We start from the raw sequence: 17,725 nt of genomic DNA, 5'->3' as shown, positions 1-17,725 counted from the left end.
TCTCTCTCTCTCTCTCTCTCTCTCTCTCTCTCATTCTTTTTCTCTTTTTTTCTCTCTTGTTTCACCACGACTAACCCAAGCTAATTAAAAGAACGGACTTTGATTCGGATAACCATTGCGGATATTTAAATCGTTCGATACCAGCCGATACGCAGATTCCCTGGCATCATCGATTGAACGATACCAACATAGCCTGTAGAATTTCACGCTACTTTACTTTTCATCTAATTCTACATATATTCAAACGTCAAAAATAATTCGATTAAATGATTTATTTCAACAAATATCTGGCGTATGATCTGGCATTTTACAATGGTTATTATATTCGTATAAAAAGAAAAATAATTTTATGAAATACTTTATACCAATATATTATATATATATATATATATCTTGATGCATATATGTATTTGAAGAAATAATTAATATGCTTTATTTCAATATATACAATATATGCGAAACTGACACGATTTTAGTAACATGTCAATATTTTAATATCGTTATATCAAATATACTTCTGCGCATATACACACACACATACATATATCATGTATGCACACATACATTGATACATATATGGATATCGATATTCGAAGAAATAATTAACATGACAGAGAAGGAGAAATAAGTGGTTGTCGATGTAGGGAAAGGAATTATAATGATCCAACGATCCACCTATCTTTCTACATACATATATTCATATATATACGTACATACATATACATACATATATATACATACATATATATATATATATATATGTAGAAGATAATAAAGAGAAGAAAGAATGATCGATAGACGTGAGATAAAAAGTAACGGAATCTTCGAGGGAGAAATCCGGTGCGTAACGCACGAGGATAATATGGTTGGGTTCTTCTTTCAACGACGACGACCCTCGTATATCGGAATTAACTTGCCACCGAATAGGGATTAGAGGACTAAATATGCGTGAAGTAGTAGTTACTGAAGGAGGAGAAAAGTGCGTAGGAAGTCTCTCACGTTCGAAATATCGAGAATAGGCACGTGTATGGTATGGTATGGTATGGTATGGTATGGTATGGTATGCTATGGTATGGTGTGGTATGGTATGGTGTGGTATGGTGTGGTATGTATATATGAGAAGTTAAAATAGTTAAGAGATTCTAGTCTCATTCCTTTCACACCAAAGATTATACTATTTCTCTCTCTTTCTCTCTTTCTCTTTCTATTTCTCTATCTTTCTTCTTCTCTTTCCCTTTTTATTTCTCGGAGAGACGTTAATTTAAAACTTGGAGAACTTCATAAAAAAAAAAAGACAAGTAAAAAAAGAAGAATTTCATTCAGAACAAAAATGATGAAAAGAAATATTGAGATACGGGACCATATTTAATATAGGACCCATTAGGCGCAAGCTGGGCCCTCACTTTTTCTTTCTCTCTTTCTTTTTTTTTTTTTTTTTTTTTTTCTATAATCTTACAGACACATTTGATCTTACAGATACGTTTTAAAAACTTAGTCCTCGGAGACAACGATGTAAACAAAGAAAAAACGACTTACGTTAGTATATTTGTTACAAAAGAAAATTGGAAAAAAAAAAAAAGAGAGGAAAGAAGAAGAAAGAAAAGAAAAGAAATGAAAAGAAAAGTGTATAAATTAGACTTGGCCTCGCAGTGATGTGGAAAAAACCAACGAAAAAAACTGAAAAGGAAAAGAAAAAAAAGCCGTACGAATTTGATTAACCGAAATAGACTTGGCCTCGAAACGGTGCGGAAAAATGAAGGAAAAGAAGAACAAAGAAGAGAAAAAAAAAAAAAGGGAAAAAGAAAAAAAAAGAAAAAGGAGAAAAGCGTGTAGGAATTTGATTAACCGAATTAGGCCTGTTCTTTCGAAGACTCATAATAATGTTGCGGCCATTGAAATTAATTTCTCACAGCGTCATTAAAATTTCAACGAATGGATTAGAACAAACGAACGCCATATTGAGAATAAAACTCTCCATCTTTCTTTCTTTCTTCTTTGTCTCTTTTTCTTTTTTCGTTCCTCTTCTTCTTCTTTTTCTATTCGCGAGACATGCGTTAACGATTGAAATGGACCAACGAAAATTCTTTAACGTACTTTCCCATGAAGTTAACGTTCCGTTTCTCGCGTTCATTATCGCGACATTGTGCTCGTGGATAATCAAATCTCGAATTTAAAGAAAATAAATAGGTAGGTAGGTAGGTACGTACGTATGTACGTAGGTATATATGTATTACGTGTGTATGTGTGTGTGTGTGTGTGTGTGTACGTATATGTACGTAAGTACGTACACACTAGTTCGATTCAATTAATGGGGGACGATTGTTCGAGACAAAAGAAACGTTCCACGAGTGTGTTTCCTGAATCACGAGCGAGTTCCTCGGTAAGCACCTCGAAGGAAAAAGAGATCGGGCACGAACGACGGGGAGCAACCGGTAAACAATGCTGCCTTGGGCACAAAGCGTCGTTACAAAAGCAAAACCCGATATTCGCGGACCTCTTCAAGGAGTGCAGAGTTAAAGTGCAGGTGCGCAAGTTCACCGAGCTTGACATATAAAGAAATACGAAGAGAGAGAGAGAGAGAGAGAGAGAGAGAGAGAGAGAGAGAGAGAGAAAGCGAATATAGAAGAAATACGAAATAGTGATAAACGAATAAGTGAACGAACAAATATTTGCTTTGTTTTTATCAAAGTACCAACTAGAATAGAAATACGTCGCGACGAGTTACAAGATGATAATAAAAATAATACAGAAGTAATTTTTACGCGTAAAACGATGACGTTTTACGTTTACAATAATGTTGAAAGAAAAAAATAATATGTATATGTACATATACATCCTTGTTATAAAGAATATCAAAAGGAAGACAAAAAATAATGTTCATAATTAAGAATAATATAATACAATAAGAAAAATAATATTTATCTTCCGGCATAATGAAGTAAAGGAAAAAAAAAAAAGAAGAAGAAGAAGAAGAAGAAGAAGAAAAGAAAAAAAAGAGAGAAAGAGAGAGAGGAAAGAGGAGGGGAAAAAAAATAGATGCGAGAGGATATAAAGAGTTAAAGAAAAAAAAAAAGGAATTACAAAATAAAGAAGAAAAAAATGTAGAAGAATAGCAGAAAAAAGAAGGAATAATGAAAATAGCACTAAAAATAATAGAGCAAGAGTGTAATCAAAATCAATTGAATGTTCAATGTAGTGACATTGCAGTGAAGATAAAAAAGAAGAAAGAAAAAACAAGAAAAGAAAAACAAATAACAGAAAAATAGAGAGAATGTTTGAGAGAATACTTTCTCCTTCCTTCTCTCTCTCTCTCTCTCTCTCTCTCTCTCTCTATCTCTTTCTATCTATCTCTATTTATCTATCTATCTTTCTCTACATCTATCTATCTTTCTCTCCATTTTTCGTATGAGAATCGAGAGAGAAAGATAAAATAGGGAAACGGTTAAGCGTGGCCATGTTTATTTTACACGACCAACAAGTTCGCCAATAAATCTTCCCTCATTGAGAAGCCTTGCTATAAAGCGAAACGTGCACGCGTGCGCGAATAAATCGTGCGATAAGCGACCTGGCCACGGGAGGGGTTGTGCAGGTTGGAAAGAGGCAAACACAGAGAGAAAGAGAGACAGAGAGAGAGAGAGAGAGAGAGACAGGGAGAGAGAGAGTGAAGGAGAAATAGACGGACGAACGTACGAAGGGAGGGAAGAGAGAGAGAGAGAAAGAGAGAGCTTGTATTGCAATTTATGAGATTCCAACGCGGCAATTCGTCGATGCTGATTAATGGTCCAGGCACGCTCAAGGCGACCGATTGTTCTTGACGCTTTTAGCACCGGCTCGACGATATTAACTTTTTCTTTACCGTAACCTACCTCGAAAGAACGTCGTCGTTTCTTAAGGATCGAATAATGCAAGAACGAAAGAGAGAGAGAGAGAGAGAGAGGGAGAGGGAAGTAGAGAGATTAAAAAAAAAAGGCACGATTCCATTCTTCGACCCTTGTCGATTAGAACGGATATACCGTAGATCGTATTCGAAAAAGTAAAATATTCGTTGATGATTAATTTACGATCGATGATATAAACGATTCATTAACGTTTGGCAAATTTACATAACGACCGACTGGAATAATTTAACGGGGCCAATGTTTTTCTAATTTCGCGATAACGTCCACCTTCTCGTGTAATTTTATACACGGTATATATATATATATATATATATCATATGTGTATATATATATATATGATGTAAAGTATGTATGTACATACATGTATGCATGCATAACGAGCGTTAATAATATAATAATGATATAGAAACGTTGCATAGGTCGCGTTACTATTCCATGTAGGAACAAAAGAAGAGAAACGCAAATCGCACGATTCCCGATGAAAATTATTTATTGTCGAGCTTGTATTCGCGCGTCTATTTATTTATTTATTTATTTATTTATTTATTTATATATGCGTGTATTTTTGGCAACCATAAAAAAAGAAAGAAAGAAAGAAAGAAAGAAAGAAAAAAATTGGAAAAACGAATCGAAGCACCGATTAAAAGGGGATGAGATGTCGATCCGATCGTTTATCGAACGACAGAGACCAACCCTCCTTCCTGCTTCTCCATCCTCCTCGTTTCCTTTCCTCGTTTCGTCGATTCGTTTAGTTTAGTTAAAGACTCGATCAAGATTTCTCTGTTAAACGATAACGTTATCTTTTATTATGTTTGCTCTTGTCACGGTCGTTTGGACGATGGATGTAATTCGCTTGTTCATTTTCTTGTAGACGTGTCGGTGGTCTGTTTGCGAAGCAAGAGTAATCGGTATACCACAGACAAGCAGACAGACAGATAGACAGACGAACGGATAGACACATGCTAACATATATACATATATAGGTACGTTCGTACCTAGATATATAGATATACATATAGATAGATAGATATACATATACATAGACAAACATTCGTATACGTAAGACTAGTTTAGAGGAATCCGACTTTCTCTCTCTCTCTCTCTCTCTCTCTCTCTCTCGTTTAACCAGAAGATAGAAGTTCTGTTCAAACAAGGTCTAGTAACGGAAAGTAGAACTATTTCGTGGATCGGCAGGTGATTGAAAACGTACGCGCGACTTAACGCGCCGATCGGCCCACGGTTGAAAGGACCGAAAGCCGTGCGGTAACGACGGCCCATCGATTTCTATTATGTTCACGGTAACGGCATACTCGTGAACGTATGTATGTATGTATGTATGTAACTATCTACCTATCTACCTACCTACCTACCTACCTACCTACCTACCTACCTACCTACCTACCTATCTATATACCTATATATCATATTTACATAAACTATCGTAGGTGCAGTATAAAAGTGTAGGAGAGATACTCGATACCAACGATGAACCGTAGCTAGTAGTGACTAACATATGTATGTAAGTCCGGTTGGTCGATCGAAAATTTGACGAAACGATTCCTCCACGTTCGACCACGTTTCTATCTTATTCTATCGACGTTTAGATACCTACATATGTATGTACATACCATTCGTACACATGTGTGTGTGTGTATGTGTGTGTGTGTGTATGTGTATAGAGCGTGTATATAGATATACGTATACGTAAGTACAAGTGGCGTCTAAATAACGTAAAAGTGAGTCACCAAAGTCTTTTCCTCAGCGACTATTTTCATTCGATCGATTACTACATCGCAAAATTTTCGATAATGGTCGATAATAGTAGTTCTTACTACTTCACGTTTGACTTTCCATAGAGAAAAATCATAGTGGAGAAGTTTTCTTTTTTCTTTTTTTTTTTTTTTTCTTTTTCTTTTTCTTTCTCCTTTTTTCTTCCCCCTCTTTCTTTTCAAGTATACGCAAGAATGTGAATTCTTTTTACTCGAAGAACTACTTCTCTCTCTTTCCCCTTACTCCGTACCTCTAACTCCATAGCTCCCCTCAATGTACGACGTTGATTTATCTAGGAGCTTGAAAGTTTGAGCTCGAAGATTGGCCCGATGGTCTACGTGGCATTTAAAATCGTCGAGGAGGAGGAAGAAGAAAGAAGACAGGTAGATACGCGTTTAGTGGTAAATTCTAGGTGCCAATAGGGAAGCAGAGAACGGTTAAGTTCCCCTTCTGATTTTAACGATGGAAGAGAGAAGGTTCGTAGAGAGAAGGAGAGATGAGTATCTCCGAAAATAGGATTGCCACGATACGCATTGTGTCGAGGATAGAGAGTCTCCTCCTTCTCTTTTTGCTCCATTCTCTCTCTCTCTCTTTCTCCCTCTTTCTCACTCTTCTCAGCCCTATTCGACCTTCCACGTCATATTTATAGCATTCGCCTTTTCCACGAACCTTTTCGCTTTGGGGTTGCTTAATACGAGAGGTTGAGAAGGAGATGGATGAAGAGAGAACGAAAAAGAGAGAGAGAGAGAGAGAGAGACGATTAAAGAGAAGACTTGAAGTGAAAGAGAAAAAGCAGTAGAACGAGAAAGAGATTAGGCTGCAAGTAAAGCTGAAGGCCAAAAGAAGAAGAAGAAGAAGAAGAAGAAGAGAAGATAATAGAACAGAAGAGAAGAACAGAAAGAGAGAAAATACGTTTGTTATGTTGGAAGAAGAAGAGGAAGGTAATCCAGCGTGTGCACAGGCAAATGCATCTATCCTGGTTTCGCAAAGAGAAAGAGAGAGAGAGAGAGAGAGAGAGGAAGAGGAAGAGAGAGGAAGAGGAAGAGAGAGAGTGAACGAACAAGCCGAGCACCAGGTGCACCGTGATTTAGCGTGGCCTAACCGAAGCCGTGTGCTGCAGACTCGATCGTATCGCCGGTTATTAAAATTTCTTGCGCGCTTTCCACCGTCCTTTTCCACCGTGATTTCCGGCGCGCCGATCCTATATAACTCTACTCCTACTACTACTGCTATTACTACTACTATTACTATTACTACTACTACTACTACTACTACTACTACTACTACTACTACTACTACTATTACTATTACTATTATAACTTTTAGTAGTACTGTTATGAATATTAATATTTTATTATATATATTAGTACTTTATTATAATAATAATAATAATTATTATTATTATTATTATTGTTATTATTTTTATTACTACTACTGTTAATGTTAGTATTTTAATATTACTGATATTATTATTATTATTATTATTATTATTAATATTACTATTACTATTGGTACTATTATTTTTAGTAGTATTAATATTACTATTACTACTACTACTATTGCAAAGTACTATTAATATTTCAAATACTGTTAATATTACTATTACTAATATACTACATATTACTACTACTATTACTACTACTACAAGCAACACCAATACCACCCACTAAAACCACCCCCCTTTGCTGCCTCTCGTAAATGCATATTTCCGCAGCGAGCGAGCAATATATTACGAGAATCTACGAGCATTTCGTTCCTTTCTCTCACTCTCTCACTTTCTCTCTCTCTCTCTCTCTCTCTCTCTCTCTCTCTCTTTTCCTCTCTCTCTTTTTCCTCTCTTTCTTCTCTTTGTAATAAGCAGCCCGAAAATTCAACGCGATAAGGTTAACCTTGTTGTTGGGTTCGTTTCGGGAGTCCTCCTTCATCACGCGATTTCGTCGAATTAACTCGAATCCACTGACACGCTAGTAGTATGAGGAGAAAGAGGAGGGATAGGGGGATAAGTAATCGTCTTGTCTCTGATTGCCTCTTGCGATTCGTTCATTCGACAATAGTATATATAGTAAATATATATATATATATAAATGTATGTGTATATATATATATATATATATATATATATATATATATGGTAGGGAGATAAGTACTTTAGTGTATATATATATGTGTGTGTGTGTATGGACACACGCGTAAATATATATATATATATATGTACCTATATTTAACAAACGTGAATTGTTCGAACAACTCGACAAGATAACGTTCCGCTCGTCTAATTGCGAGTTTGTGTCTCCGAACGAGCCACACCACTACGCCTCGCCGTACGGATAAATTTGACGGTTTTCCCGAGAACGATTAACGCGATTATCTGGGGAAATAAATTTTCCGTAAATGAATTTGAATATTAGTTAGAGATGAATATTTTATTTCGTTTGAGGACGAAGATATAAGATTCTATTTTCATATCGCACATAATAGATTTTATCATAAATCATCAATATTTTGAAATTCTTCCTTTTTTTTTTTTTATCTAGAGAACAATATATCTATTTATATCGTATATATAATATATGAATATTAATATTTATATATATATATATGTATATATATGTATATGTATATTTTAGATTTAGTATTGATTATTTATTGATAATTAATAATCCAGAATAAATACAGTGGTATGTGAAATTTTCGAAACGTTTCGAAACGAATTGCCGGTCACCGGTGACCTCACTACTAGCCACTCGACACGTACAAACACCTAGTTTGGAATGAATAAAGTCATGGAGCACGATTTTGCCGAACGGAAATTGCACTAGGAGAGGATTAACGAACCATCCAGTGGTCTTTGATCGATGATGCTCAATGCATCTCTGCAGGCATCTCATCTTCATTTATCAAACCCCTTTCTCTCTTTCTCTCTTTCTCTCTCATCCTCTCTCTCTCCCTCTCTCTCTCTCTCTCTCTCTCTCTCTCTCTCTCTCTCTCTCTCTCTTCTACTCTATTCTTAAGAAGAAAACTCTCACAAAAGTTAGACCATTTAAATCCCACGAAATAATTAAAACGACTCATTGAAACTGGCCGACGATCATTTTTCGATCGTTCTCAAGCGGTTATTAAAAAGGATTTGAAGGGTAAATATTAAAAAGCATATTTTTGTGACATAATAAAAACTTGGAAAAAAAGAAAGAAAGAAAGAAAGAAAGAAAGAAAGAAAGAAAGAAAGAAAGTAAGAGATAGAGAGAAAAAGATAGTAAGAAGGACGTGGATATAAGAAGGTGGTGTGATAGAGGGTGATGTCTTTTTTTTTCACTTTTCTTTTTGCATTTTTTTTTTTTTTTCTACAGGGGAGGTCGCCGGCATCTAGAAAAGGGACGAACGGTGTCATTAAAGAGGCATGAAAATAAATGCCAGAAGTGCTTGTGAGCGTGGTTCAAAGTGAGCTTTACGTTCACGTTGGATGTTGTTAAACACAGTCCGTTGGGCCGCACGACGAAAAGCTCGACGTCGTCGTCGTCGTCGTCGTCGTCGTCGTCGTCGCTGGATAGGACGCGTAAAACGCGCCTGACCCGTTTTCAATTACGACTCCGTTCTCAAAGAGAAACGAAAGAGAGAGAGAGAGAGAGAGAGAGAGAGGAAAAAAGAGTCAGCGTTAAAATTTAATTCGATAAGAAAGTGTATATACTCGGTTGTAACGACAAGGACAGGCTATGTACTTAATTCCCTGTTCGACGATACGTAAGCCGCTCTCGGTAGCAGCTCGTAGTTGAGAATACTTTGACTCCCGGTTGGTAGCGCCGCCGGCTCTCGTCGGCCCGAGGAATAATAATGTCGCCTAAACAGAGGCAGAAGGAGGAAGGGTGCATTTCATTACGCGCCGCGTCTCGACCATCGAACGGAAAGAGAAAGAGAAAGAGTGAGAGAGAAAGAGAGAGAGAGAGAGAGAGAGAGAGGGAGAGAGTTGCCTGTACAGCCGGGATTAACTATATCCACGGCATCGGGAAATTAATTATGGAAATCGATAGCCGCTTTACGTGGCCGTAAGAGCCTCGTTCCAATTTGTTAAGAAAGATGATAGCGACGGAAGATCTCTTCGTGATGGATAAGATGAAAAAAAAAAAAAAAGAGAGAGAGAGAGAAAGAAGAAAGGAAAAAGAAGAAAAAAAAAAGAAAGAAACAAAATAGGAAAGAAGAAAAGAGTGAAAGTAAAAGGATTTAAAGAGTAAGTATGTGGTATGTGTGCGCGCGTGTGGGTTCCTTTATTTTTTTTTATTTTTTTTATCCCGGTTAGCATTATCGTCGTTCTTTAGAAGAAAGACGATTATTTGATAAGAGTGGAAAAGTGAAAAAAAGAAAAAATAGAAAAAGAGAGAGAAAAAGAGAGAAAATGAAAAGGTAAGGAAGAAGAAAAAATACGGAGAGAAAAAGAGGGAAGAGAAAAAGAAAAAGTAAAATGGAAAAATTGCAAAGATTTCAATGGAAAGGGGAGGAAAAAATATATATATATATATATATTCGAGTAAATATGTGTCTTTTCTTTGAGGGAAGTTTTTCCTCGAGATGAGAGCTACAGAAAGACGTCATCATGAATGTTTCAGCCGTGCGATAATTGCGTTAACGATCAAAGAACACGGTCGACGTTAGAGGTAGTAAGGCAGTAAGGTAGTAAGCTAGTGAGAAGGTAGTTTTATTCGAAAAGCTTCATAAAAAAATGAAACCAAAAGTCTCGGCTCTCGTAACTTTACGAATTGCGGATAAGTCCTCGAGTGAGGGAAGTTAGTAGAGTGTCCTAAAAATTGCAGTAGCCCTGCGTACGTTTCGAATCGAGTACCGTGAAATGGAAAACGGTATATGTCAAAGGGCAAAAAAAAAAAAAAAAAGAAAGAGGGGAGTTCTTAAAAGAACAAGTTCGACGTATCGTCGTATAACCTATGGAAAATTCGTTTACGTTGGAAAAAAAACCGGTAGAAGGGAAATGGGCGGAACGAGATCTTTAACGGGAAACGACGGGTGTTTTAATCTTCGTCGATATCTCGAAAGATTTTAACGATCGTTCAATCGTTTCTTTTTCTCTTCCATTTATTTTTTATTCGTCGTTTTTCAATCTGTTTTCTTTTTTCTCCTTATTATCTCTTCTTTTTCGTTCGTATCATTTTGTTTTTGTTTTTAAAACGAGACGATACTTACCCCGACGGAAGTGAAGCGTCACTCGATTCCCTCGGAGCCGTGTAGAACATCGACCTGGCCCACCCTGGATAATATCTCCTTTTCCTTTTGGATAAACGACGAAAAGATGAGCGAAATAATGCTGAAGGGGATGATAGAATCAGACGGAACGATTATCGTCCGTCCCTGTTGTTGCTGTTGTTGTTGCAGTTGCTTCGGTAATGACACGATGATGATGATGATGATGATGATGATGATGATGATGATGATGATGATGATGATGATGACAACAACAACAATGACGACGACGACGATGACGATGACGACGACAACGACGACGACGACGACGACGTCGAACTAGCATCGATGACTTTTACGAAAACGAATGGATCCTCCACGTGATTGCGCCGAGCGGATTGAAACTCGACGGTCTCGCGAGAGCAAACGTGTTGTACGCTGCCATAAAAATTCGAAAGTGAGATGCCGCGCGACGAGAGTCTTCGAGTAAGTGGATGAACGGACAGGTGAGAGGAAAAGAAAGAAAATAAGAGACAGAGAGAAAGAGAGAGAGAGAGAGAAAGAGGGGGGGAGAGTGAATGAGTGAGTTAACGAGTTATCGAGGTGGTAGGGATTTTCAAGAGGGAACAAGAAGGAGAGGTGAGAGTCGTTGAGAGGAGAAGAATCGCCGGGAGACGACGACGACGACGACGACGACGACGACGACGACGACAATGACAACGATGACGACGACGACAACGACGACGACGATGATCTTATGGGTAAAGGAGAAAAATGATGCAAGAGGAGACAGGAGTGCTTCGAAAGAAAAAAAAAAGTTGAAAAGAGGGAAAAGAAGAGAGCAGGTGAGAAAGATGAAAGAAAGAGTGAGAGAGAGAAAGAGAGAGAGAAAGAAATAGATAGATAGATAGAAAGAGATAGAGGAAGAAAGAGAGAGAGAGAGAAAGAGAGAAAGAGACGAAAGACTCTCCCTGAGATTTCGACGTGCACTGCAAAGAGGAGCCACGGATCCTCACTGACTCGTTCCGAGTTTGGCTACGTACTCGTCGCTCCCCGAAAGACTCGGGATCTGCGCAGTTGTCCGCGCTCATCACCACCGTTTCCACCACCACTAGTACCACCACCACCACCACCACCACCACCACCACCACCACCACCACCACCACCACCTCCAGCACCACCATCGCCACCACTACGACCACCAGCAGCAGTGGCGGCAACGGTACCACCACCACTACCACCATCACCACCACTACCATCGCCACGACCACCACCACCACCATTGCCAGTACCACCACCACTACCACCACAGCCACCGTACTAACCCCAAATCTCCATGGCTGCTCCCCTCGACACCAACCCTAACCTCCATCCGGCAGCCGCCCTAAAAGTCCGCTTATAAACGTTCTCGAAGAGGTTCGCGAGAGGAAGACCTGCACCCTCTCTTCTTTACTCTTTCTCTCATCGTACTCATCCTCTCTTATCTTTTTCTCTCTTCCTAACATTCCCATATACTCATTCTCTCTCTTTCTCTCTTTCTCTCGCTCTTTCGCTCTCTTTCTTTCTCTCTCTCTTTCTCTCTCTTTCTCTCTCTCTCTCTCTCTCTCTCTCTCTCTTGCATATGAACCATCCTCATCCCTTAGGTTCAAGCACTACTAGCACCGTACTACCCCCCGAGAATCGGCTCTCGAGCGATGAATTCTGATATTACTTTGCTCTTCTCTCGCGCGTACTCGCGCGTATCGAGCGCGAGATGTCGATGAACCCGGGAGCACGCGACACGAGTTTGCAACCCTGCCAAGGCTGCCTTTATGACGTACGACGTACGATGTACGACGACGACGACGACGACGACGACGACGACGACGACGACGACGACGACGACGACGACGACGACATACCACGACTACGATGAATACCACGACCAAGGAGATGCGAAAAAACGATGGGTCGTCTTCTACCCCGTTGGTCAATGCCGCTCGATGAGAATGAATAAGTTAAAGTCAAGCGTTCGATTTCTCACTTCTTCTCAAGTATCATGTCTCTCTTTCTCTCTCTCTCTCTCTCTCTCTCTCTCTCTTTCTCTCTCAATCTTTCTGTCTCCATTTGAAATTTGTCGAACGATTTTTTTCTTTCCTACCTTCCTTCTTCCTTTTTTTCCTTCTCCCTTTTTATTCTTTTTTCTTCTTCTTTTTTTTTTTTAACATCGCAGCACGCGACACTCTTGGGGATAAATCTCACACAAAGGAAGGAATTCTTTTTTTTTTCGCATTATAATGATCGCCCATATTTTTTTTCACGTGCTGCACGAAATCGAAAACGTGCGTGGGGGATGAGAGGAACGATGTCGATGTTGGCGATGTTGGTGATGACGGCAAGGGAGTAAAAGGGAGATCGGGGGTAGCATCCCTCACACATCCACTCTTTATGGAACGATGATTCTATCAATATTTTCTGTGTAACGTGTACTCAATCTTCGTGAACCCGTATGTGCGTATGTGTATTAGTGTGTGCTGGTTCACTCTCCCTTTCTCTCTTTTTTTCTTACTCTTTCTTACGTGATATATATATATATATATATATATATATATATATCCTTAGTGTCAATATTTCAATAACCCGATATCGCTAATTTCTCCGTAGATATTGACTTTACCTCGGCGATAATTCGGTTAACATTTATCAGGGTCACCGCGTGATCAGTTTTCTCTTTCTTCCTTTTTTTCTTCTTCCTCTTCTTCTTCTAGTTCCTCGTATTCTTCTTCCTTTCCCTTTTATTTTTCTTTTTTCTTTTCACCTTACACCGCGTAATTTACTACAATAGATACGAGCGAAGGTGAAGAGTTAACCAGGAATCACCGGATCGAGAAACGGTATCTGATTTCGTTTGATCCCGATAAATCATGGTTAAATCGTGCTCGAGATTCTTCTCTTTTACTCTTCGACGAGGAACTGATAAAAGAGTGAGGACGGAAAAAAGAAAAAGAGAAAGAGGAAGGTAAGAGAAGAAGAAGAAGAAGAAGAAGAAGAAAAAGTATAAGAAGAAGAAGAAGAAGAAAAAAAGAAAAAAAAAGATAAGAAAAGGGTAGGGAAGAGAAGGGTAGGAATCGAATCGAATCGAATCGAATCGAATCGAATCGAATCGAATCCTTCTGGTGACAAGGTCGAGGAAAGTTTTTAACGCGTGATAATGATCGAGAACCACAACGTCCACAGCGATTCGTCGATCGCGCGAAAAGTTTGAAAGTTCTTTTGGCTTTCGAATTGAATGTGGGAGAGGAGTGAGGAGTGATAGAATAGGAATAGAAGGGTGGAGAAGGAAGAAGAAGAGGAAGAGGAGGAAGAGAAGAAGTTGGAGAAGGAGGAGGAGGAAGAAGGGACGCCAAACGGAAACGTCGTCCGGGTAAAACGCAAGATGGAACAAAAAGAGAAAGACAGAGGAGGCGTCTTGTCCGTAGCTTCCTAGAGTTCGTTGCTCTCTTTCTCTCTCTCTCTCTCTCTCTCTCTCTCTCTCTCTCTCTCTCTCTCTCTCTCTCTCTATCTCTATCTATCTATCTATCTTTTTCTTTTCTTCGTATACACGCTCGTGTCCCCTTGCTCGCATTCTACGGAATGCTGGACTCATGCCAAAGTCATTCTCACATAATTTCGAAAGAACACAATTGCCAAAAAATATATGTGACACGATTCGCTATTTCGCGAGGTGCGCTATGGGCAATGGCGAACGAAAGAAAGAAAAAAAGAGATAGATAGATAGATAGATAGATAGATAGAGAAAGAGGGAGAGAGAGAGAGAGAGAGAGAGAGAGAGAGAGAGAGAGAGATAAGAAAGAAATTCGTGTGCAAAGAGAAACGATAATCGGAAACTTTGGAATTATTGCGATCGTCGATATTCATTTCTTTGATCTACGTTTATGCGTGGCCGTTCGTGTGTAGGAAAGGTAAAAAAGAAAATGAAGTTTAAATGTTCGATTGCTTGGCGCCATATCCTTTTACGAAATTTTTCTCTTTTCTTTTTCTCTTTGCTTTCTATCTTTCTTTTTTATTTATTTATTTTTTTTTTTTTTGAATCTTACACGAGACGATCGTGACTTGGAATATAAATATGCAATTGTAACGACCTATAATTAAAATCGTTTTCGTTATTTCTTTGGACGGATTTATTTTCACGTTCTCTCGAAAAGGAACGAGAGAAAGAAGAAGAAGAAGACAAGTAAATCAACCTGCGTGATAATTCTTTTATTTTTATCTTTTTCTATTTTTCATTCTTATTTTTATTTTTATTTTCTATTTTTATTTATTTATTTATTTATTTACTTACTTTTCTTTCTTATTTGTTACATACTCGTTCCATTTGTTACAGGATGAAGTTTAGTGTCAGGATACCTGGGCGCCATCTTGCGATCGAATTTCTAATTCAAGATCCAATGAAGAGTCGATAAAAAGATATGTGTGATGTGTGTGTGCGTATGTCTGTGTATGCGCATATATATATATATATATATATATATATATATTGTATTTGTGATCGTTACTATTTTACATCGTATTGTTCACTCGGTCAAAAAGAATATTTTTAATCCTTAGGAATTTAAACCTTCCTATATATATATACATATATATATATATATATATATATATATATATATATTCGTGTCAATATTGAAAATAAACAACTTGACTCGTGACTCTTCTTCGATTGGTTTATTCTAAGATATAGCCACTAACTTTTTTCGGTTGTTTCTATCTCGTGAAACTCTAATTCCGTTCTGGTGCCAAAAGAATACGAATTATTTTTACGTATACGAGAACGTATGAAAGAGTGAGATGATGTTTCAAGGAGAAAAAGAAAAAAAAAAGAAAAAAGAAAAGAAAAATCTTTCGATCGATCATTTCGAATTGATCGTCGTTAACATCATATTTCACGCCGTGCAAAATGAGGAAATGTCTATGATCGAATAATTCGATAAGAAAGATTTTTCAAATGACAAACCTTGACATTAAAATCTTTCGTGACGATATATATTCTATCATTTTGATGAAAGTATGACATATACGGAGAATTTTATCTATCTGAAACTGATGACTATGATGAAATAAAGTTAAATATATGTATATATATATATATATATATATATATATATATATAAAACGATAAGAATGAATTAGAAAAAGTTATTTCGCAAATGAACTATCGAATACATAGGACTCGTGTAAGAAACGTGATACGCACAAATTGATCGCATTGTCGTCGGCAGAGTTCTTCATGTCGCGATCATCTCATGCCGATAAGCGTAAATGAATTACTCGTGAATTACTTGCATGCGAACGTCGACTCTTTTGTTTTTATTTTCTTTTTTTTCTTCTTTCTCTTTCACTTCTCTCACTCACTCTTTTTCTCTCTCTCTCTCTCTCTCTCTCTCTCTCTCTTTCTTTCTCTCTTTCTCTTTCTCTTTCTCTTTCTCTGTATCGCAGCGTTGGACATTTACACGAGACTCGTTCGTTCGATATCGTACGTTTCTATCGGAGGGTCCTATTTTTATCGTCTACATAATATATTCGTTTCATTGTTATAGCTAAGGTTGGAAATAATGAAAAGATTTAAATAAATGGGATTATAAATAAGTAATTAAATAAGTATGTATATTTTTGTTCAATATTTATTACACGATTATTAAGATAGGAGTATCTTTATCGTAATATTAATAAATTATATAAGATTAAATATATAATAAATTATATAAGATTAAAGTTAATATATATATATATATACATATATATATATATTATATAAATGTGTCTATAAAGATTTGAACAAGTAGCAATATAAATATATACACACACACACACACACACACATCTTATATTGTTATCATATAATTAGCAATGTACCTATATAATTATTAATATTATATTATATTCACACATATATACTTATATTACATATCACACACAAATATACTTAACTATTCAATACACAACATACAGTAGTAAATATACAATAGGAATATCAAAAATATATTCCTATCGTACTTCAACTTTGTCTACGTGTCTTCACTTTGTACATATATAATATAATCTATTTTAAGAGAATCGATAAAGCTAAGAAATATCGAGATCGAATCAAATGTGATTAACATATACAGATAGGTTGGTCGTGTCTAACGTCAATGGCAACGTTAATCCAATGATCAATCCATTCGATTCAGCATAGATGATCGTAAATGGTCATACTTCTCTCTCTCTCTCTCTCTCTCTCTCTCTCTCTCTCTCTCTCTCTCTCTCTCTCTTTCTCTATCTCTCTCTCTCTCTGTACTTGGCAGGTCGTTGTTCGACCCTCACGAGCTTAAAGATGAACAGCTAGTGTGCTGTTTCGCAAGGCAAACATGCTGACCTTCTACGATTTCTGCTTCCATCGCGAACATAAACGTCTCTCGTTCCTTTGAAAACGACACGACAAGACACTACACTATTATACCTTACTATACTATACTATACTATACTATACTACACACACATACACTACATCACACTGCACATACTACATTACACCATACCACACCATACCATACATCACACTATACTATACTATACTATACTACGGTATAGTACACTACACTACGTAATATTACACGATAACACGACACGATTACACGAACTCATTGGTCAATCACGTGGTAGATACATGTATATGTGCGTGTATCGTATCTATATATGTATAACCGAATGAAAACGTATTTGAGATTCACGCGTGTCCCGTCAAATACGTTCGGTTGTATGCACGCGCGACTGTTTACCCTATCAATGTAACTTTGACTGCGTTAACAGCAACAGTGTGAGAAAGATAAAGAGAGTATATAATATATATATAT

The 17,725-nt window shown here is 37.4% G+C and overlaps 1 protein-coding gene across 2 annotated transcripts in view; it reads right to left on the bottom strand.

Moving 5' to 3' along the window:
* The window catches only part of LOC122637454 (leucine-rich repeat-containing protein 15-like), a 21,908-nt gene extending 10,825 nt beyond the window's left edge, over positions 1–11,083 (bottom strand). For both annotated transcript variants that reach the window (XR_006329256.1, XM_043829581.1), the window contains exon 1: positions 10,857–11,083. The gene's annotated coding sequence lies outside the window, so the exon portion shown is untranslated. The remainder of the gene's footprint in view (positions 1–10,856) is intronic.
* Between the last annotated feature and the right edge of the window lie 6,642 nt (positions 11,084–17,725).

The sequence above is a fragment of the Vespula pensylvanica genome, chromosome 1, assembly GCF_014466175.1.
Source record: "Vespula pensylvanica isolate Volc-1 chromosome 1, ASM1446617v1, whole genome shotgun sequence".
Lineage (NCBI taxonomy): Eukaryota > Metazoa > Arthropoda > Insecta > Hymenoptera > Vespidae > Vespula > Vespula pensylvanica.
The sequence above is the reverse complement of the archived record's forward strand: the minus strand, read 5'-3'. Positions and strand labels throughout refer to the sequence as shown.